The 23,299-nt window shown below is 38.0% G+C and overlaps 1 long non-coding RNA gene across 3 annotated transcripts in view; it reads left to right on the top strand.

The window, feature by feature from the left end:
* Positions 1–2,296: 2,296 nt before the first annotated feature.
* Positions 2,297–23,299, top strand: part of LOC131910662 (uncharacterized) — a 39,421-nt gene continuing 18,418 nt past the window's right edge. For 2 of the 3 annotated variants that reach the window (XR_009379194.1, XR_009379193.1), the window contains exon 1: positions 2,300–2,553. This is a non-coding gene — a long non-coding RNA (uncharacterized LOC131910662). Of the gene's footprint in view, positions 2,554–23,299 lie in introns of all 3 variants that reach the window. The other variant, XR_009379195.1, reaches the window with a different exon arrangement.

The raw sequence follows: 23,299 nt of genomic DNA, 5'->3' as shown, positions 1-23,299 counted from the left end.
ATCTGTTCTTAAAATTGTAAAACTGGTGGCTGGGGTGATAGCTCAGTCGTAGAGTGCATGTTGTGTGTGTGTGCCAGACAGTGATGGTTTATCTGATGATTGCCATCTTGATCAGATTGAGAGATTCCTGTGAGATTACCAAGGGGTTGTCTGGTGTGGTTGTGAGGGCACTTCCAGATCATCAGAACATGAGCACTCTGACTAAATGAATATTGATGTAAGACAAATTGCTAAATGGTCTTACTAATGAAAAACCTGCAGCCAGATATTGGGGTAAAATCTGAGAGATCAGGAAAGCAGAAAGAAGCCAGCCATGTTCTTACCACTTGGAAATCCTCAGCCAAAGAGACCTACTTCCTGTATACCCATGCCTATATGCCTTTCTGTTCTGCATCTCATTTCCTCTCTCCACCCAGCTACATCACTTCCTGTCTATCTGTACAGACCTCTAGACCTCTAGGGTTAGTGCTGGGATTAAAGTTGTGTGTCATCATGCCTGGCTCTGTTCCTCAGTGTGACCTTGAACTCACAGAGATCCTAATGGGTCTCTGCCTCCTGAAAGCTAGGATTAAAGGCATGTGCTACCATTGCCTGACTTCTATGTTTAATATAGTGTCTGGCTTCTTCCTCTGATATACAGATAAGCTTTACTAGGGTGCACAATATTTTGGGGGACATAATGTACCACCACAGATTGAATCCACGCTGGACTTGCAGTCTCAGCAGACTATTAGGACATGTGGAGCTTTGGAAGGCAAGGATGGTTAGAAAAAATAGGCCATGGGGACCAAGTCCTTGGAGGCTATGCCTTGCCCTGGTTCCTTCCTGTGGGAGTTTTTTTTTTTTTTTTTTTAACCTATCTCCCATTCGAACTGCTTTCATTCATTCCCTGGTATGACTGATTGAACCTTCTGAACCTGTGAGCAAGAGATATCTCACCTTTCTGAAGTTCCTCTGGCAGATATTTCATCACAGTAATGAAAAATAACTAACACACAGGCCTTGGGTTCAATCCTCATTGCCAAAGGCAAACAGAGAAACATACTTGAAATATGGGTGGGTATAGCTACAGAGAAAGGTGGTTACACATATAGTTTACATCCACATACAGAGTGAACTGGACTCTTGGGTTCTTTTTCCACCATGTGTTGACATGTTCATGATGCTCTTCCTTCCTTTCTTTTTCTTCTCTCAGTCTATAGCAGCAGAATGATAAACATTTTCAGAACCAACTGTGCACTTTTCTAAACTCCATCATTGATGCTTTCATTACATGTTTAACATGTTTTAATTAAATAGTAAAACCTATAATTAAATATGAGAAAGTTGGTGCTTCAAGTGAAGCTAAATTAAAGGCTTAGGGAGACTTGATGGAGATGAACAGCTTTGAAGAAGCTGTCAAATTAGGTGTTGATGAGGTAACTATAAAAGACCAGGAAAATATTCAGATAGACCCTGCCCTGAAAATAATCCAAAACTGTCTTTACTTTCTCACTCAATTTAAAATAATATAAAAAGGATTATAAAAGATGCATCAATAGTGTGGACTGTCAGAAAATTACACAGGAGGACTGTCAATGACCCACATTTCTAGAAAAGCCTTATTTGTCTAAATATTATAAGGAAAATATGTATTCATTTATGAGTTTGAAGTTTAAATATTAGTTACCATTATTATGACTTACATTTTAGTCACTTTGATTTTTAATGGCAACTGGAATCTACATACCACAAGTTACCCTTTAAAATGCACAACTCAGTTATTTCAAATATATCTATAAATTTGTGATTCTTACCAGAATATTTTACAGTCCCTCAGAGAACCCCACAGCCCTTCATATTCACCTTCATGTCTTCTTTTCTGGTACTGACAACTGATTTTTTTTTATCTGAATGCATTTGTATGTTCTGAGCATTTCACAAGAATGGGATCATATGTTTTATGGCTCCATATGACTGGTTTGTTTCATACAACATAATGTATTTAAAGTTCATTCATACTCTTGCATGCTCTGAAAAAGGTTGAGATCATCTGAGGTCTATGGGTATAAGTACAATTATTTAGAATGCAATTTGAAAACATGATCATTTAGCAAAATAACAATAGTGGGTTCTGTGATATGGCCTATGATCTCCCAGCCACAGACTTCAGGCCTGGACTACAGTACCAAGCATTAAGTCCTCTTCTGTGAAGCAGACCTCAAGTTCAATCAGAAAGTAGTCAGTTACATCACAATAGTTGTATCACTATTGCATCAATAAGAACATTTTACCTTGCAGGTAGGTATTGTAGCATGCAGGGTCCAGTGCTCAGTAAAATCCCTAATGTGTTTTCTTCTAAGCAGCTTCCATAGCACCTTCTGGTACGGACAGCCAGGGAGGAAGACTCCAGGTTGGTTTGAGATTGATGTCCATGCCTAGCAGCCGAAGTGTGTGACATCGTCAGAAATAGAGACTTACCAGCTACTTGTGATGAATGGCCAAGGGAAATTGAAGTAGCTTGTATTATTTGGGGGACATCTGGGACCTTCCTAACCACCAGTTCCTTGGAAGGTATTCCATGTCTTCTCTTGCAATTATCATTCTACTTAAATTTCTATTCATTATTCAAAAAGAAGTGTTGGTTTTCAACACGATTGAAGTGTCTCTTCTAAATGTGCATTTCCTCATTATGCATAACAGACTTTACTCAGTGGATACACATTTATAATTGTTATATCTCCTTAATAGATTAACTGTTTTGTAACTGTAATATATTATTCTTTGTACCAAATAATATTTTTTGGTTTGAAGTCTGTGCTGTCTGATACTAATATATGCATTTCAGTTCTCTTAGTATTGTTTTCATGGTACATATAGACTTTCCATCCTTCATTTTTGTCTTGGATACAAAGCATGTCTTTTACCAGTATTGTAGTTGGCATGTATTTTTAGAATCCATTGTGTTGATTTCTGGCTTTCACTGTAGTGCTTATTCCATTTGCATTCAACATACTTGCTGATACAGTTGGAGACACACCTTACCTGTTCCTACTTATTCAAGGTATGTCTTATTTGATCTTGATCTCTTAATGTCTTTTTTGTGTTAAATAGAAAATATCTATTTTCATTTTAAAAAATCTAAGATTAACCCCAACTTAATTTTGACATTACACAACTTTTTTGTCATATAGATCTAAGCCCCTTTCAAAAAAATTGCTGGGGTTATACAAATCATACACACACACACACACACACACACACACACACACACACACACACACATGTGTGTATTCTATACCCAAAAACACAGATTTTAAAATACAGGTAGTTGTATTTTAAATATGAGTTAAATATAAGGAAAATTAGCTTTGATAAAAATACATCTATACTGCATTTTCCATTTACCTATACAGTTTTCCTGACCTCTTAATTTTTCTATTCTAGTTCAAAGTTATTGCCTAGTCCCCCTCATTGTCTGGTCTCCTTCCATATCATCACAAAGGACTCTGTAATGCTTCTTGGAAGACTGATCTGCTCAAGACTTTTACAGTTATTCTTGTCCATTTGTCATAAGTCACACGTACTTTAAGCAACAGTGTCTACCTCCTTCCTATTTTCCTTGTTCTTCATCTAAGGAGATCCAGGGGCACCTGTCCTGTAGGTTCCCTGATTTTCTAGAGCGTGGGTTTCCCCACATGGGGACTCATGGTGTGGTTCTCCTCCTGCCTCCTGTTTAATGCTCGATACTGGGTGGTGGTTGTACTTTTTTCATCAATTGACACATTATATTTTCCTCGTGTTCTAAATATTGGTTCTGTCTGAAGACATTAAAGGTCATTGATTACATTTATTAAATAATCTTTTGAGAAATGGTGGCATTTTAATTCTGTTAGATGTTTTATTATTGGTTTTGTTTCTTTATGACAGGGTCTCATATAGTTCAGGCTGCCTCAGACCTTGAATATACGATCCTGCTGCCTCTTCCTCTCTGTGATTACAGGCATGAGCCACTATGTCGAGTTTCATGTGGTCCTGAGGGTCAAATCAAGTTCTCATATATGCTACACAACCACTTGAATAACTGGGCTATACCCCCAGCCCATGATGTGGGGAGTGGTTTATAAGGAGGACATTTTCACTTTCTAGTATTTAATTGCTTAGTATTACTTCATATACATAAGATGGGGCAGACCCTTGAGTTTTGCTATTTTTCAAGATAATGACTGATTTTCTTAGCAAACTTCAAGAAAGACCACTCTTTAAATGATTGCTTGAGAGTTTGTGACTAATGTTATTGGGATATATTATTTCTAGTGCCTCTTCAGGAGCTAGGAATAAAAAAATTGTACAGAAACGAGGTCTTTATCTTTCAAATTTTCAGTCATATTTTCAGCTTAAGCTGCATTATAAAGCCATTTCAAAGTGTATATATGAAGGATTGAAAGTTCTCTGTGACTGTACAAAAATTTTGATTCTGCCTTTCATATACCTTGGAGCCATAAGTCTGAAATAATTGTAATAACCGGTAGCATTGTTATGTACCAGAAGGAAAGAGGTCATTGAACTTAGAATAAAGGAAGGTCACTTAAGGAGCAAAAGTTGTCATTTTTGACACAGAAGGAGCCAAATGTTTCCAATGTGCTGAAGGGATAAACTGTGGTGTGGTAAATAAGCTTAATAAAGAACACTTCATTGAAACAGAATGCTGGTTCTGAAGCAATTTTTAAATAGGGCCTGGAGGAATGAGTAGGAGTCAATGGAGCAGAGACAAGGGAACAGAATTTCAGGCCCAGAAAGCAACATGAGAGGAAGGAGCCGAAGCGTGAAATAACTTGGCATAATTGAGGAAAAGAAAGGAAGCTTCCCCCCAATGCCAATTAACTTGACCTGAGATCCACCAGGTACAACTTCAAATGCAGTAATAACATTGTTCCTTCACAGGTTACAAATGATATTTTTTCATGCGTGAATTTTATTATTAAACAAGAGAAAGAACACAACAAAACACATATGTATGTGAATAAATTTTTAATGTAACAAAACTTGATCAAGCTGTCCTACTTGGTGTTGAAGTATCATCAAAGTTTATGCTTTTACTTTGTATGTGTGTGTGTGTGTGTGTGTGTGTGTGTGTGTGTGTGTGTGTGTTTGCATGTGTGTATACACATAGGTGCGCATGTGAATACAGTGTTCATTGTACATGTAGGTGAATTTGGCAAACAATACACCAATAGACTGTGATCACAGTCAAAATATAGTAAATTTCTATCACCCAAAAGTGTTGCTTTATGCCCTTTACAAGTCACTCATTATTTTTAGTGTTAAGTAGTATTCCTTTTAAAAATAAATACATTAAAAATTCTGTGTGTGAGTGTGTGTGTCATGTGTGGAGGTCAGAGAACAACCTTCAAGAGTTGCTTCTCTCCTTCTTCCGTATGGCCTGGGGAAAGAACTCAGGTTGTCAGGTTGCTGGCAGGTGCCTTTATCTCCTAAGCCATTCACCAGGCACTAAGTCGAGTTCTGTTGCTTTAATATGTTATTTTGTTTATCAGTTTTCTAAGTGACGAATATTGAAGTGTTTTCAATTTTGATTTGTTGGGAATAAAGCCTCTATGAACAATTGTGTAGAAATATTTACATATAGAAATGTTTTCACATTTCTAGGATAATTTCCTAGAGATAAACCACTGTGACATATGCTCACATATATTGTCAACATATGCATAGAGAACTGCCAAAGTCTTTCCACACAGTTTCCCTAAATTCTTATCCTCATGAGAAATGCATAAGATTTCTAGTTGTTCAACATGGTGATGAACACTTAATATTAGAAGACCTATATTTCAGCAATCTGGGAGAAAGTTTAGCACATTAATATGTATTTTGCTGATGATTAAAACATTCTTCATTTTTCTTGAGTTTATTAGCATTCATAAATCTTGTTTTGTGAATTACATATTCAAACATTTTACACATTGTGAATGTGAGTTGCTTGCCTGGTTATTGAATTGTAGTTCTCAGGATTATTAATTTATTCTTGATCCAAGTCCAATTATAAAATTTTTACTGTTTCACTGAAGATGAGATTTTAAATTTTTGATGAGCTATTCATATCTGAAATACCAAATTTCTATCTGATATGTGCCTACTGTTGATCAATATAGAAATCATTGTGCTAGTGATGATACTATGATAGCGTGAGTGTACCAAATTTGGTTTAAGTTGTGAAATAACAAATGAAGGACAAATTAAGTTTTAATATTTTAAATCAAAAAATTTAAAAATTTTATACAAGTACTTAATTTGCATCATTTATACACCCCTCTTTTTCCCTCCAATTCCATCCCATGTCCTGACTCTACTCCCTATCAAGTTCATGACCTCCTTCTCAATATCCATATATATAATATATTACATACATATACTGTACATATTACACATATATTATATATATACAGATCCTGAGTCCATTTAGCATGGCTTACTTCTATATGTGTTTAGGGCTGACCACTTTGAACTGAGTAACCTATCTGGAGGCTCATTCTTAGAGACAACTAATTCAGCTATGTAATTATTCCAACTGAAATTGTTGAGAAAAATCTTTTCTCACTGAACTTTCCATAACTTTACTATAAGACATTTCTCATTATCACACCACACTATTTCCAGAAACCACATTCTTTTCTGTGTCCACTCTCTAACTTTCCTACTAATCCCACACCATTTTGATTAGTATAGCCTTGTAAGTTTTCAAACTAGGTCCTGTGATTCAATATTTGCCCCTGCCAGGTCTTTCAAATGCTCATACACATTTTGGCATTAGATTATCAATATCTGTCAAAACGTCTTCAGGATCTTTGCATGGGATTATCTCCAATATGAAGAATAATTTAAAGAGACTCGAGGTCTTAATGAATATCAAGCTTTCATATTTGCAAGGACATTGTATCTCTTATCCCTCAGTTTATTTTCATCTTTATTTACATTTTTTCTGCTCTTCAAAATACGTGTATTATATCAATTTATTAAATAATTTGTGTGTGTTTTCATGTGTAGAGATACGTGTGTATTTGTGTGTGTGTGTGTGTGTGTGTGTGTGTGTGTGTGTGTGTCTTAGCTGGGCCCATTCTTGTAGTCTCATGGAAGTTTCCCTTATATCAGGCTTCTACCCATTCCCATAAAGCCCCAGTTTCCTTTCATCTCTCTCAGCACTCTCACCTCTACCCATCTCCAACCTAATCCTTCAAGTTTCCATGACCGTTCACCCCCAATCCACAAAGGAAATCTTCTCTATTTCCTTTTCCCAGGGAGATGTATGTGCCTCTCCTTGGGCCCTCCTTATTACCTAGCCTCTTTGGGTCTGTGAATTTTTATTAGCAAATCCACAAGAGTCAGTTAAAAGGCTATCAAGGATTTAATAAGATATAAAGTGAGTAGAAAATACACTCACAGATACAGAACAAAGTAAACAGCCATCGTGGTCCTCTATTTTGCCTGGGGGTTAATGGAACCAGTAGTCTGTTCTCCAACTACCACAAGATAGAGCAAGCACATGTTCTCTCCTTAGTTTGAAGCAGTCATGTACCCAGAGAAAACCATGCCTCTCTCAGGCCAAATACCCCAAGGACATTGGTGAAACAAATTCCTACAACAAATTGTAGCATGGTTATCCTTTACTTTACAGTTAATATCCAATTATGAGTGAGTACCTACCATGTTTGTCTTTCTGGGTCTGAGTTAGCTTACTCAGGATGATTTTTTCTAGTTCCATCCATTTGCCTTCAAATTTCCTGATGTCATTTTTTTAACAGCTGAGTAATACTCCATTGTGCAAATGTACCACATTTTCTTTCTCCATTCTTTGGTTCAGGAACACTTAGGTTATTTCCATGTTTGAGCTATTACAAATAAAGCTGCAATGAATATAGTTGAGTGTCCTTGGTGTATGATTGAGCATGCTTTGGGTATATGCCGAAGTGGTGTCACTGGGTCTTGAGGTAGACTAAGTCCCAATTTTTTGAGAAACCACCATATTAATTTCCACAGTGGCTGTATAAGTTTCCTATCAGTAGTGGAGGAGTGTTTCCCTTGCTCCACATCCTCTCCAGCATAAGTTGTCATTTGTGCTTTTGATCTTATTCATTTATAAGATGGAATCTCAGAGTTGTTTTGATTTGTGTTTCCCTGATGGCTAAGGATGATGAATATTTATTTAAGTGTTTCTCTGCCATTTGAGAGTCTTCTGTAGAGAATTTTCTGTTTAGGTCTGTACTCCATTTTTTAAATGGGATTATTTGGGTTTTTGATATCTAGTTTCTTGAGTTCTTTATATATTTAGGAGATCAGCCCTCTGTCAGATGTAGGGTTGGTGAAGATCTTTTCTCATTCTGTAGGTTGCTGTTTGTCTGATTGACAGTGTCCTTTGCTTTACAGAAGCATTTTAGTATCGTTAGGTCCCATTTATTAATTGTCGATTTTAGTGTCATGTTACTGGTATTCTGTTCAGGAAGTTGTATCCTGTGCCAATGCATTTAAGGCTATTCCCCGCTTTTTATTCTATCAGGTTCAGTGTAACTGGATTTATATTGTGGTCTTTGATCCACTTGGCCTTGAATTTTGTGCAGGGTGATAGATATGGATCTATTTGCATTCTTATATATGCCAACATCCAGTTATGCTTGCACCATTGTTAAAGATATTTTCTTTCTTCATTGTATAGTTTTGGCTTCTTTGTCAAAAATCAAGTGTCCATAGGTGTGTGGGTTTATGTCAGGGTCTTTGATTCAATTCCATTGATCAGTGTGTCTGTTTTCATACCAATACCATGTTGCTTTTTATTACCATGGCTCTGTAGTAGAACTTGAGATCAGAGATGGTGATACCTCTGGGAGTTCTTTTGTTGTTTAATATTGTTTTAGCTATCCTGTTTTGTTTTGTTTTTTCCATATGAAGTCAAGTATTGTTCTACTAAGGTCTGTAAAGAATTGTGTTGGAAATTTGATGGAGATTGTGTTGAATGTGTAGATTGCTTTCGGTAAAATGGCCATTTTAATTATGCTAATCCTACTGATTCATGATCATAAGAGATTCATCAGTCTTCTCCAATTTCTTTCTTCAAAGACTTGCAGTTAGCCGGGTGGTGGTGGCGCACGTTTTTAATCCCAGCACTCGGGCGGCAGAGCCAGGCGGATCTCTGTGAGTTCGAGGTCAGCCTGGGCTGCAGAGTGAGTTCCAGGAAAGGCGCAAAGCTACACAGAGAAACCTTGCCTCGAAAAAAACAAAAAACAACAAAAACAACAACAAAAGACTTGAAGTTATTGTTATACAGGTCTTTCACTTGTTTGGTTAGAAGTACCCCACAATATTTTATATTATTTGTGGTTATTTTGAAGGATGCTGTTTCCCTGATTTCTTTCCCAGCCCATTTATTGATTGTATATAAGAGGGCTACTGATTTTTTGTAGATGAATTTCTAAACAGTCTTATTAAATAAGAAACACAGTGCCAAATACAGGGGTGAAAGCTGTAGAGATCAGAGAAATAGTGATAGCCACTAACGAATGAACCTTAGCTCACCACATCACCATAGCTTCCCAAGAGAACCAGCTTCTTCCTGTCTAACCTGCGCCTTTATTGCCTTGCTGTTCTGCCTTCTCATTGGCTCTTAGCCCAGTTACCTCACTTCCTTGTCATTGCCTGTCTGTACAGACCTTCAGGTCTCTATGGTTGGTACTGGGATTAAAGGCATGTATCACCATGCTTGGCTGTGTCCTTGAATGCACAGAGATTCTGCATACCATGTGATTGGATTAAGGGCATGTGCCACAGCTGCCTAACTTTTGTTTATGGCTGGCTATGACCTCGATCTCCAGGCAAACTTTATTTATTAACATACAAATAAAATATCACCACATTTCAACACAAATAAAATATCACCACATTTCCCCTTTTTTCTAATAAAAATAAAAAATAATAAAAATGTTATAACTAATATAAGAAAAACTATATACAAATAGTACAATAACTATATACAATATATATAAGCAATAAATACATCAACAATGTCTAGTCCATTTTCATTTGACAAACTCAGAGAATATATTCCATTATCTATCCCATTTTAGTAAGTCAAAAATGTACCTGAATCACTTTCTATCCTAACTTATGTTACTAACAGAGAACTATCTTACAATGTCTTTCAAATTTATACACTTTACACTTCTTTAGTGAGTTTCTTTTCTGAAATTCTTAACAAGGAAAACTATAACTATAATGATCTAATCTTCAATGCCCTCAGAGACCCAAGAAGGAAATAATATTACCTAGTAAAACAGGAAATGCAAACAAGTGACTTCCAAAAAAATGTAAGTTGACAGAAACAGCCAGCTGACTGGACAGTCACCCAAGGATTCTCCACAATGTTGGGGCATCATTTTTAGCCTATAGGCTTAGCGTATCTTAGCATATTTTTGAAGTAGGATGTACACAAGGCCTACAGCTCAACTTACATTTGGTGTGAGTATTCCATGTACCAGATAAACCTGAATTCCACCAGTGTCCTCTCATGATTCAGGATTTTAAATTCTGGAAAGTGTTGGTGTTTATGGCATTTGGCTGTCCATTCTTCTCAGCTTATGGGTGGCTTCATCTCTTTTATTAAATTCCAGTCTAACATTGAGAGGTTAGACTCTATCAGCCTAGTTACTCTTTTAAGAATAACTGTTTCAGATATTGTTCCACTGCACACCATTGTAGAAGAACTTTTGGTGACTGTCCAGGCAACCAGCTGTCTCTGTCATTGTAGATTTTTAGAAGTTGCTTACAATGCTCTTTGTTTACTTAGGTAATATTATATCCTTCTGAGGTCTTTGATGTAGTTGAAGGCTAGATAATTATAATTATGGTTTTCCTTGGTTATGATAAAAAGATAAATTAGGTATGATATTTTAGACTCAAAAATATAGGATAGATAAAATATTTTCTTTAATTTTACAAAATACAAATAGACTAGATATTGTAACTGTAATTCTTGCTTGATATATGTAATTTTACTAGGTTAAAGTTAAGACCTTCCTTTTGTTTAGAAAGAAAAGGGGAAGTGATGGGGGAATGTCTTTTTTGAATGCTGTGAAAATGTGTTGCTCTGATTGGTTGATAAATGAAGCTGTTTGGCCAATGGTGAGGCAGAATAGGGTTGGGTGGGACATTCTAACTAGAGAGAAGGAAGGAGAAAGGCAGAACAGAGGAGGATGCTGCCAGCCACTGCTGTGAGAAGCAAGATGTAATAGTACCAGTAAACCACGAGCCACATGGCAAAGGATAGATTTATAGAAATAGGTTAATTTAAGATGTAAGATCTAGCTAGTGACAATCCTGAGCCAATAGGCCATGCAGTCATAATTAATATAAGCTTGCATGTATTCATTTGGGTCTGAGCAGCCATGGGACTGCAACGATGCAGGAGCTGGGTGGACACAGGAAAACTTTCAGGTACAGTTTTTGTTGTTAATCTTGTATCCAGCTACTTTGTCAAAGGTGTTTATCAGCTGTAGGATTTCCCTGGTAGAATTTTTGGGGTTGCTTATACATATTATCATGCCACTACCTGCAAATATTGAAAGTTTGACTTCTGTCCAATTTGTATCTCCTTGATCTCCATTTGTTGTCTTATTGTTGTAGCTAGAACTTCAGGTACAATATTAAATAGATATGGAGAGAGTGGACAGCTTTTTTTTGTTCCTAATTTCAGTGAAATTGTTTTGAGTATCTCTCCATTTAATTTGATGTTGACTGTCAGCTTGTTGTATATTGCTTTTGTTATATTTAGGTATGTTCCTTGTATCCCTAATTCCTCCAAGATTTTTCTCATGAAGAGGTGTTAGATTTTGTCAAAGGCTTTTTCAGCATTATTAGGTGCTCATGTTTTTTTTTTCTTTCAGTTTGTTTATATGGTGGAGTACATTGATAAGATTTTTGTATGTTGAACCCTCCCTGCATATCAGGGATGAAGCCTACTTGATCACAGTAGATGATCTTTTGTATGTGTTCTTGGATTCAGTTTGCCAGTATTTTAGTTAGTATTTTTCATCAATGTTCATGAGTTAAATTGGTTTGTAATTCTCTTTTTTTCTTGAGTCTTTGTGTGGTTTGGCTATCAGGATAACTGTGATTTCATAAAAGAATTTGGCAATGTTCCTTCTGTTTCTATTTGTGGAATAATTTGAAGAGTACTAGTATTAGCTCTTCTTTGAAATTCTGGTAGAATTCTGTGCTGAAACCATCTGGCCCTGGGCTTTTTTTGATTGGGAGATTTTTAATGACTGCTTCTATTTTCTCAGTGGTTATAGGTCTGTTTAAATTGTTTATCTGATCTTGTTTTAAATTTGGTATGTGGTATCTATCAAGAAATTTGCCCATTTTTTTTTAATATATTTTTCCAGTTTTGTGAAGTACAGGATTCCTGTCTGGATTTCCTCAGTGTCTGTTGTTATGCCCCCCTTTCTTTTCTGATTTTGATAATTTGGATATTTTTCTCTCTGCCTTTTAGTTAGTTTGGATAAAGGTTTGTCTATCTTGTTGATTTTCTCAAAGAACCATCTCTTTGTTTCATTGATTCTTTGTATTGTTCTCTTTGTTTCTATTTTATTGATTTCAGCCCTGAGTTTGCTTATATCTTGCCATCTACTTTTGGTTGTGTTTGCTTCTTTTTGTTCTAGAGCTTTCAGGTGTTCTATTAAGTTGTATGAAGTTTCTTCAAATTCTTTATGAAGGCACTTTGTGCTATGAACTTTCCTCTTAGCATTGCTTTCATTGTGTCCCATGAATTTGGGTATGTTGTACATTCATTTTCATTGAATTCTAGTAAATCTTTAATTTCTTTCTTTATTTCTTCCTTGACCCAGTGGTTAATCAGTTGAGAGTTGTTCAGTTTCCGTGAGTTTGCAGGCTTTCTGTAGTTTGTGTTATTGTTGAACTCCAACTTTAATCCATGGTGATCTGATAAGATACAGGGGGTTAATCTAAATTTTTGTATTTGTTAAGACTGGCTTTGTGACCAAGTGTGTGGCCAATTTTGGAGTAGGTTTTTTGAGGTAGTTAGAAGAAGTATATTCTTGGATGTTTGGGTGAAACGTTCTGTAGATATCTGTTCGGTTCATTTGAGTCATAACACGTACTTGTTTCTCTGTTAAGTTTCTGTCTGGCAGACTTGCCCATTGATAAGAGTGGGGTGTTGAAGTCTCCCACAATTAATGTGTGTGGGGGTTTGATATGTGATTTTTGCTTTAGTGCAAATGTGGGTGCTCTTGTATTTGGGGCATAGATGTTCAGAATTGAGACATCATCTTGGCGGATTTTTCCTTTGGTGAATATGAAATGTTCTTCTCCCTCTCTTTTGATTAATTTGGTTTGAAGTCTATTTTGTTAGATATCAGCTTAGCTACACCAACTTGCTTCTTTGGTCCACTTGATTGGAAAATCCTTTTTCAACCCTTTACTCTGAAGTAATGTCTATCTTTGATGTTGAGGTGTGTTTCTTCTATGCAGCATATGGATAGATGCTGTTTTTATATCCATTCTGTTAGCCTGTTTCTTTTTACTGGTTAATTGAGTCCATTGATATTGAGAGATATTAATGACAGGTGATTGTTAATTTCTGTTATTTTTCTTGTTGGTCTCTCTGTGTATGTATGTGTGCGTGTGCGTGTGCGTGTGCGTGTGCGTGTGTGTGTGTGTGTGTGTGTGTGTGTGTGTGTGTGTGTGTGTTTCCCTCTGGTGTGGGGTTATTTATTACTTTGCTTCTGTGGGTGTAGCTAATTTCTTTGGGTTGGAGTTTTTCTTATGGTATCTTCTATAGAGCTGGGTTTGTGGATAGATATTAATTAAATTTGACTTTGTCATGAAATATCTTATTTTCTCTATTTATGGTGCCTGAAAATTTTGCTGAGTATAGTAGTCTGGGCTGGAATCCATGGTCTCTTAGAGTTTCCAAGAGGTCTGTTCAGGCTCTTCTGGCTTTGAGAATCTCCACTGAGAAGTCAAGTGTAGTTCTGATAGGCCTTGTTAGTAAATTACACCAAAAATGTAGGTAAATTGGTTGCAAAATGTGCAACTCTGTGGGTTTTGTGTCCTGACTACCTGGGGAGTCAGGCAACATCATGAGCTGTGTAGCACAGCTGTGATGGCTGAAACTGCAAGGAGATAGTTCAGCCCTGGAGGGTGAGGTATCCCAGACACCTCGAGCTGCTCAGAACAACAGCTCTGCCCTGAAGGTGTCCCAAACACCTGGAGCTGTGTAGCACAGCTCTGACGGCTGGGACTGTAAAGAAACAGCCCAACCCTGGAAGGGAAATTTTTCTGACTTCTTGGGAGAATCAGGCCTGTGGTGGTATTGTGTTCCCCAAAATATTGTGTACCCTAATAAACTTATCTGGGGTCAGAGAACAGAATAGCCACTAGATACTTAGGATAGGCAGTGGTAGCACATGCCTTTAATCCTAGCATTCCAGAGGCAGAAATCCATGTGTTCAAGGATACAGCCAAGCATGTTGACTCAAGCCTTTAATCTCAGAAAGCGAACCTTTAATCCCAGGGAGTGGTGGTAGAAAGCAAAAAGGTATGTAAGGCGTGAGGACCAGAAACTAGAAGCATTTGGCTGGTTAAGCTTTTAGGTTTTGAGCAGCATAGTTCAGCTGAGAGCCATTGGGATGAGGACACAGAAGCTTCCAGTCTGAGGAAACAAGACCAGCTGAGAAGTTGGCCAGGTGAGGTTAGCTGTGGCTTGTTCTGTCTCTCTGATCTTCCAGTGTTCACTCCAATAACTGGCCTCAGGTTTGATTTTATTGATAAGACCAGTTAAGATTCATGCTACACAGGCCTGGAACTGCTTCAGCAGGGAAGGGTATCCTGACTCTTTGGGAAAGTCAGGATTTACCTGGTGTGATGGGGGGGGGTGGTCTCCCTGCAGGACACAGCAATCCTGCTCCTCTCCTGGAGACCCGCAATCTCTGGCTCAGTGTTACCAGCTCTCTCTTGCTCAGTCCACTATGGGACATCTTAGTAAGGTTCTTCAGTTCAGCTCCCCTTGCTCAATCCACTATGGGATGCCTTAGCAAGGTTCTTCTGTTCAGCTCCCCCTTGCTCAATCCACTATGGGATGTCCCAGCAAGGTTCTTCTGTACACCAGTGAATGAAGGTCTTCACCCAAAACTCTTTTGAGAAAGAGATTTATTTGGGATGGAGGAGTCCAGGAGAGTAGCTGCCCCTACCAGCAGTGGAGAAAACAGCTTACAACTGACTGTGCAGGGTGGTTTATATACGATATCCAGGGGGCAGAGTCAACTGTGATTGGATAGTTTTTTTCTGCCTAGGGATTGGCCAGTTTTGTGGGCAAAGGGCAGAGATGGTCCTGATTTCAGGGCCAAACTGTGTTTCTTTCACTGGCCTTTCTTGGCTTTTTGACTCTACCTCTAAGGCCAGGGCACATTTCTTTCACTGACTCTGATTCTAGGGGTCAAGAGTGTTATTTTGGTACTAGTTTCATAGTCAGGGCATACTTCCTTGGTTCTGGGTTTGGGGATAAAGTGTTCATTTCTCTGGCTCAGGTCCAAAACACAGGCTGTGTTTCTTTTCCTGGTCCTGGGCCCTAGGGCCAGGATTCTACTGTTCTGCTCTGTGATTGGTTGGTTTCACAAGTCAGTTGGACAGGGACAGAGATGGCTCTGATCTGAGCTAAACTGTGTTTCTCTCACTGGCCTTAGCTTTTTGACACTACCTCTAAGGCCAAGGCACATTTCATTCATTGACTCTGATTCTAGGGGCCAAGAGTGTTTCTTTGGTACTAGTTTCAGAGCCAGGGCATGTTTCCTTGGTTCATTTCTCTGGCTCAGGTCCCAAACACAGGCTCTATTTCCTTCCCTGGTCCTGAGCCTTAGGGCCAAGAGTCTGCTGTACTGTTCTGTGATTGGTTGGTTTCACAAGTCAGTTAGACAGGGGCAGAGAGGGCTCTGATCTGAGCTAAACTGTGTCTCTCTCATTGGCCTTATCTGAGTCATTGTTCCCTAATTCTGGCTCCAGGGTCAGGGTGGGTTTCTTTAGTCAGCTCCTTTTCCCTACAGGTCTGCCTTTATATGTTACTTTGCCTTTTCCCTTTGCAGCTTTTAATGGTATTTCTTGATTCTGTATGCTTAGTGTTTGGATAATTATATGGCTCTGGGACTTTTTTTCCTGGTCCAATCTATTTGATGTTCTGGAAGCTTCTTGTACCTTTATATGTATATCCTTGTTTAGGTTGGAAAAACTTTCTATGATTTTATTGAATATATTTCCTGTGCCTTTGAGCAGAGATTCTTGTCTTTCATCTATCTCTACTATTTTTAGGTTTAGTCTTTTCTTGATGTCCCAAATTTCCCAGATGTTTTGTGCTAGGAATTTTTTTTATTTAACATTCTCTTCGACCAATTAATCTATTTCTTCTATTGTATCTTCAATGCCTAAGGTTCTCTTTTCCATTTCTTGTATTCTGTTGGTGATGCTTGCATCTGTAATTCCTGTTTGCTTACCCAGATTTTCCATTTCCAGATATCCCTCAGTTTGTGTTTTTTTTAAATTGGTTCTGTTTCTATTTTCAAGTCTTGAACAATTTCATTTGTTTCTGTCAACTGTTTGCTTTTGTGGATTTTTGTTGTTTTTTACATTCTTTAAGAGATTTACTGATTTCCTCCATTTTTTGGGTGGTCCTTTCTTTCATTTCTTTAAGGAATTTTTCCACTTTTCCATCATCTTCTTTAAGAACCTCTATAATCTTCATGAAGTTATTTTTAAGGTCATTTCCTTGCACTTCAGCTGTGTTGGAATGTTCAGGTCTTGCTGACATTGCACAGGTGGCTTCTGGTGGTGATATATTGACCTTTTTGTTATTGATTGTGTTCTTAAACTGGTGTTTAGGTATCTGGATTGGGGTGATTATAAGTCTAGATATTGATTCCTGTGATTATCTTTGATGGATGGGTGTTTTGTTCCTTGGTTTCTGTTTCTTCTCTGGTTTTCTGGCCTAAGTGGCCAAGGAAGGGTTCTATTGAATGATAAATATTCAGGTACAGTATGTTATCTCTGCTGGGGTTTTGGGTGCCTTGGGTCACTTGATTTGGGATGGCTTCTGGTAAAGACAAAGCCTTCTTGGGTGTCTAGATCCTGCCTCACCTGAAGTAAAGTCTGAGTCTTCTTCTGGGATACCTAGGATCAGACTGGCCTCTGATAGAGCTGCTGGGGATGTTCTTTCGAATGGTATGGAGTGCCTATGGCTCTCTTCTCGCAACTGATGTGGCATGTGTCTGAGTCTGTGGAGTCTGCTTGAGTTCTGAAGAAAGGCCTCTTGTCAACTGGTGAGGGTGGTTGTGGCTGGTGTGGTCTGTGCCACAGTGGTAGAAGTCCACTGAGGTTGGGGGAAAGGGCCCAGCAGCATCAGTGACAACATGGGATAGTGTTGGCCTGGTGAAAGGTTGGGGGATGTGGATCCAGGGAGGGTTACAATTCCTCTGGTAGACAGGTCACTCACCTGTTCTGTCTTGTATGGCTTGTATAGCCAGAGGCGGCTTGGTGGAAGTCTTCTGGTGTTGGACAGGAGGCCCATCTGAAGGGCTAGGGACTAGCTGGGGCAATGTGAGATTGAGGAATTGACCATGGTGACCAGGGGCAGAATCCATGTGGGTTCAGTTCTGCTGGTAAGCTGGTTACTCACCCTTTCTGGCTGGTGTGTTCTGTGCCTCAGTAGCATAAATTCACTGGGATTTGGGGTGGGGGCCCAGTGGTAGCAGGACCAGGGATGATCTGGGATGGTGTTGGCCTGGGGAAGGGTGGAAGGGGGCAGGGGCAGAATCCTGGGAGGGTTATAGTTTCATTGCTAGGCAAGCCACTCAGCTGTTCTGGCTTGTGTGGCTGGGCCTGCTTGGCTGCTTGGCAGAAGTCTCCTGGGAACTATATTATTCTTTTAATTTCCAATCTCCCCACCGTGTGTGTGTGTGTGTGTGTGTGTATGTGTGTGTGTGTGTGTGTGTGTATGTGTGTGTGTATGCATATGTATCTGTGTACATCCACCTTATATTCTCTTACCTCATTGACTTCACATAGTAGTTGCAGCAGCACTTTTTATGTAGTTTTGATAGAATTTTCATGCTTTATTTTTACCTTACTTCCTAAAATTGAAGACTATAAGCCGTTTTGTCATGAAATTTTCATTGGAAATGAAAATTCCCTTCAGAGGAGGTAATCTGATACAGGCATTTATCTGGAGAGTTATTTTTCTCCTTCTGGTCTCTGACTATTATGTATTCTTCTTGCCTTGTTGCATTGGCTGAGACTTCTACTCAAAAGTTGAACAGAAGCTGTGAAAGAGAGAGTGTCTTACTACTGATCTTAAGTCTTTATTTATTCATCCTCTGTTGAGTATGATGTTTCTATAGTTTTATACCAGCGTCATTTAACAAGCTATGGAAATTCTCTCTTTTAGTCTTACCTGAGAGGTTCTAATAAGTGCTACCAAAGCATACATTGCTACAAAAAACCCTATTTGTCATGATGTGTTATAATTATATAACTCTAGATTATTTTTCCTAAGATTCTGTCAAAAGCTTTCATTATTATTTAAATGAAGGTTGTTGGTCTGCTTATATAATTTTGGCTAGTGATGCTGGCACTACAAAATGTTTATGTATGAAATATAAAAATACACAAGAGCATGCCTTTAATCCCAGCACTGGAGAGGCAAAGTCAAGCAGATCTTATGAGTTCAAGGTCAGCCTGGTCTACAGAGTGAGTTCCAGGACAGTCAGAGCTACACACAGAGACCCTGTCTTGAAAAACAAACAAAAAACCAAACAAACAAAAACATCACAACTAATGTTTAGGGATAGAACAATGTTTAATGTGCAAGATAAATTCAATATGAAAGTCATTTGATGTGGGGAAGAAAAAGACGCAAAATTACTCTGGTGCTATAGACAAACAGATTTCTCTGCTTAGAGGTACTAAAAATTTAATGATACAAATAAGATAGACACAGATGTGTAAATATGGTTTAAAAGATATTTTGCAAAATAGTTGTTTAATTTAACTACTAATTATAAATAATGATGAATTTATCAATGTGATTTTTGTTGAGTAAATAAATCTGAAAGATATTTCTGAACAAAACTCTGAGAACAAGGCCTGGAATTCATAAGCTTTGTGATAATTATCTTAATTGCAATATGTTCCCTCAATTTGAAGGATGAAAATGTCTTCTGTCTCAGGTTTGTGATAACCAGTGATTTATTGTGTAGGGAGTCCTATTTAGTCTGATATGCTTTCCAATGATGAAATCCATAACTTATTTTTGGTGAGATTCTTTTTTATTGTTTTAATACAATATTTTTATTATTCTTATAGAGTTTCATACAACATACTTTCATCACATTCATACCTCTTTCCTCCCCTTAATTCCTCCTACACTCAACCCTTACCTCCTTCTGCCCCCCAAATTCCTGTCTTCTTCTTTTTTTATTAACATAATTTTTTGGTGAGATTTTTTACTGTACATTGAAAATTTAAGTTCTCACATGTGATGGATAAAAAAATTCAATCTGGATATGTATAAAGATATACTGAAAGAAAAAACACCCTTGTAAACAGACAACACTTAAGGTCATTTGCCTGTCTGCTGCCCACTTCCTTAGGCTTTGTAATTTTGGTTTGATCTTGCATATTAACGGATGATAAAATGATGAGCACTCATGGAAATTATTTTGTTAATATAAAATATGACCAAACAGGTGTCATCATTATTTGTTCTCCTTTCCTTTTTGTTTCTGTGGGAAAACACAGTGCCAAAACAACAGAGAGTGAAAGGGCTCATTCTGCCTACAGTTCTGGTTCTAGTCCATTACTGCAGAGAAGTCAAGGCAGGAACTTGAAGCAGTTAGTCACACCCATGGTCAAGAGCAGAGAGGAATAAACACATGCAGGCTTTGAGCTCAGCTAGCTGTCTCTACCTTTGTACAGTCCAGGATTCCAAATCAGGGAATGGTGCTACCCACTATCTGGCTAGGTTTTCTCATTGATTAAGGAAATTAAAACCTAGTTGTTTCTGTGCTTTTTCCAATCATGTTCTCGATATCTCTTGCTCATAGAATCCCTCCTCTCTCTAATTGATTGGACTCCTGGAGCTCTGCCTGGGACGCGGCTGTGGATCTCTGCATCTGCTTCCATCAGTCACTGGATGAGGGTTCTATAATGCAAGGTATTCAGCCATCCAATCACCAGAGTAGGCCAGCTCAGGCACCCTCTCGACTATTGCCAGTAGTCTATGGTGGAGTCATCCTGGGAACCTCCTTAGCACGCTGCTTCTCCCTATTTCCATGGTGTCTTCAATTATCATGGTGTCTCTTTCTTTGGTCTCCCACTCTGGACCTGCCTCAACTGAATGTACCAAGCTCTGCTGACTCCCCATGGGAGACCTTGCCTTGGAGGATGTGGGAATGGGGTGGGGGTTGAGGGAGAAAGCTGTGGGGAGGGAGGAGGGAAGACAGGGAATCTGTGGTTGGTATGTAAAATGAATAGAAAATCTCTTAATTAAAAAAGATTAAAAATCAATAAATATTTAAGGAAAATATTAATAAAAATATTAAATCCATGCCCCACCAACATCCATAGAGGTCAATTAGATCTATTTGGCCCTCCTTGAGACTGTCTTAGGTGATTCTAAGTTCTGTCAGGTTGATATTTAAAATTAACCACCATATCATCAGTTAAAACCTTAACTCCTATTCCTATCAGCCATTTTCTCAAGATTCCCAATGTGTGGACACTGTGTACATTTGTGTATGGGCATGTGTACTTATGGGTATCAGACAGACTCTCATCTCATTTATAAACTAATATAACAATGCTTTTAAACTCATTGGTAAACTTTTTCTTGAAATACAACTCCCTACATAACAATATATCATGGGTTTGTCTCTTCTTTTTACTAAATTTTTTCCTTCGACTAGGAAACTCTTCATTGATTTTTCTAACCACAAATGGATCCATAGATTTGATTTGGAGCCCCAAGTTCTGTGATGTATCTGACTTTAATGCATATGTCTTCAAGACAAATGGATGCATGTTTTGCTGATTCCTTGAGTTTAACAAAATTGATTTATGCTTATTACATTATTATATAAATATTACTATGGTAGAAAGAACAAAGTTTACAAATCAAGAATTTTACCTAATATGTCCCTTAATTCCAGAGGTAATAAGTAGTAACAGCTGGATTTGAGTCTTTGTGGATAAAATGTGATAGAAAAATATATACCCATAGATTTATAATTCCTCCTCAATGGAATTTTAATGTCATAGATATCTATATATCTATATGTATACTTTCATATACACACATACACTTCATATATTTAAAGAAGAAATTGTTTTTTCTCTATAAGAACTATTTTTACCCAATCGGAGCGATATTTTCCCACTGAGACCATATAATCCACATTGTTATGATTAAAGATTTCATTTAGAGGAGATTATATGTCCTTTATCTGGCTTCAGTTGACAACTTGACACAGTCCAGAGCTGCCTGAGGGTTTCTCATTTGGGGAATTGCCTCAATCGGATTGACCTTTGGGCATGTCTTAATTTTCTTAATTGCTAGTAAATATAGGAAGGCCCATTCCACTGTGGGGTGGCACCATCCTTAGGCATGTGGCCTTTATCAGTACAAGAAAGTTAGCTGAGAAATCCAGGAGAGAAAGCTAGTAGACAGCATTCTTCCATGGTTTCTGCTGCAAGCTCCTGACATGAGTTTCTCCCTTGACTTTTTTCTATGATGAACTGTTAGTGGAAAGTGTAAATCAAACAAACCCTTTTCCCTCTAAGTTGCTTTTGGTCATGGTGTTTTATTACAGTGATAGAAAGCTTCCAATTCTGACTTGACATGAGGAAAGCTATAAAAAAGAGATTTCAAATAAAAAATTAATAACAATGAATATTTATTAGTAATATTAATACCAACACAGGTAAAACAAAAAAACACCTTTGAGGATTTGCTTCCATTTTGTGTTTGCCTAAATCAGTCCCCTCTTTCCTAATACATTCTATTTCCTGAGAAAGCTTATGATGTCAGTATCACTACATACATGCATGACTTAACCAAATAATGCAATCATTTTTTTGGAGGGGAAACACATTTTTAAAAATAACTTGATTGTCTCCTTTCATTGATGTGTAGGAAAGCACTTATCATGGTGGGTCTGATACTGCAGGAGAGCCTACAGGAAAGAATGGTTCTCCCTCATCATGGGTAGCTAGGCTAATGGATACTTTTCTCCACTGTGGTGATCTACATGATAAGGAGGTTCCTGGTGCTTGGTGTGTGTTAACAATATTATTCTGTCAAACCTGCTCTTCCTAAGAGTCTGGATTTCTGATACATACCAAACAGAGGATATGTATGTGACCAGACACAAATTACAGCTCTGTGCATTGATATTCTAGGGAGTCTTCCAGGCAGATAGTATATCTCATCTGTCATAACATAGTGATGGAGAAGGCACTGGATGGGGACCCTTGAGAGCTTGTGCTGAAGCTTTTACAAATATCTCCCCATGACCCTTTTACTTCATTGATTGTCCTTTGTATCTGTTCCATGTGAGAAGTTGTAGTCAACAGTCCTCTGAATTTCTCTAATGATTATTGAAGTAAGAACTAAGCTGGTCTTGAAGAACTTTAACATCATTGGTCATTTGTGATAACAACTAGAATGTTATCCTGGAGTGAGTTGTGTTCCCTCAAAAGAGGCATTCATATTTGGTCCCCATGTCATGGGATAAAACTTTTTCTGGGGAGACACAACACATATCTACTCACTCCAGCTAGAGAACCCACAGTAGATCAAAGCATGGATATTGCCAAAGTCCAACTTGGTGAACCAATGATTTTCGTTGACATTACTTACAGAAATATGGGTTACTTACAGGAGCAGAAATGACTCAAAGACTGCTGTATCACCAATGCCCACCCCTGCATGGGTGACAGCTCACAAGTGCTAGTCTCCTGGAGCACACTGCCCAGCTTTCAGGGATCTCAATAGGTTGGAGAGTGTCCCCTCTAAGTGACTCAGTTGCTCTAAACCTCTTCTAGACAGCTTGGGTGTTTTCTACTTCTTCCAGGCAGCTGGTCTGGTTTCGGAGTCTTTTTTGCAGTTTAACTTTTTTACAGTGGGAGGGAGGGGTCTATTTGATCTGGTCAGTTTCAGGAACTTCCTAAAACTATTTTGAGTGGTTTACCTTCTGTCTTA

This window comes from Peromyscus eremicus, chromosome 5 (assembly GCF_949786415.1).
Source record: "Peromyscus eremicus chromosome 5, PerEre_H2_v1, whole genome shotgun sequence".
Taxonomy (NCBI): Eukaryota; Metazoa; Chordata; class Mammalia; order Rodentia; family Cricetidae; genus Peromyscus; species Peromyscus eremicus.
This window is presented reverse-complemented; position numbering and strand designations above follow the sequence as displayed.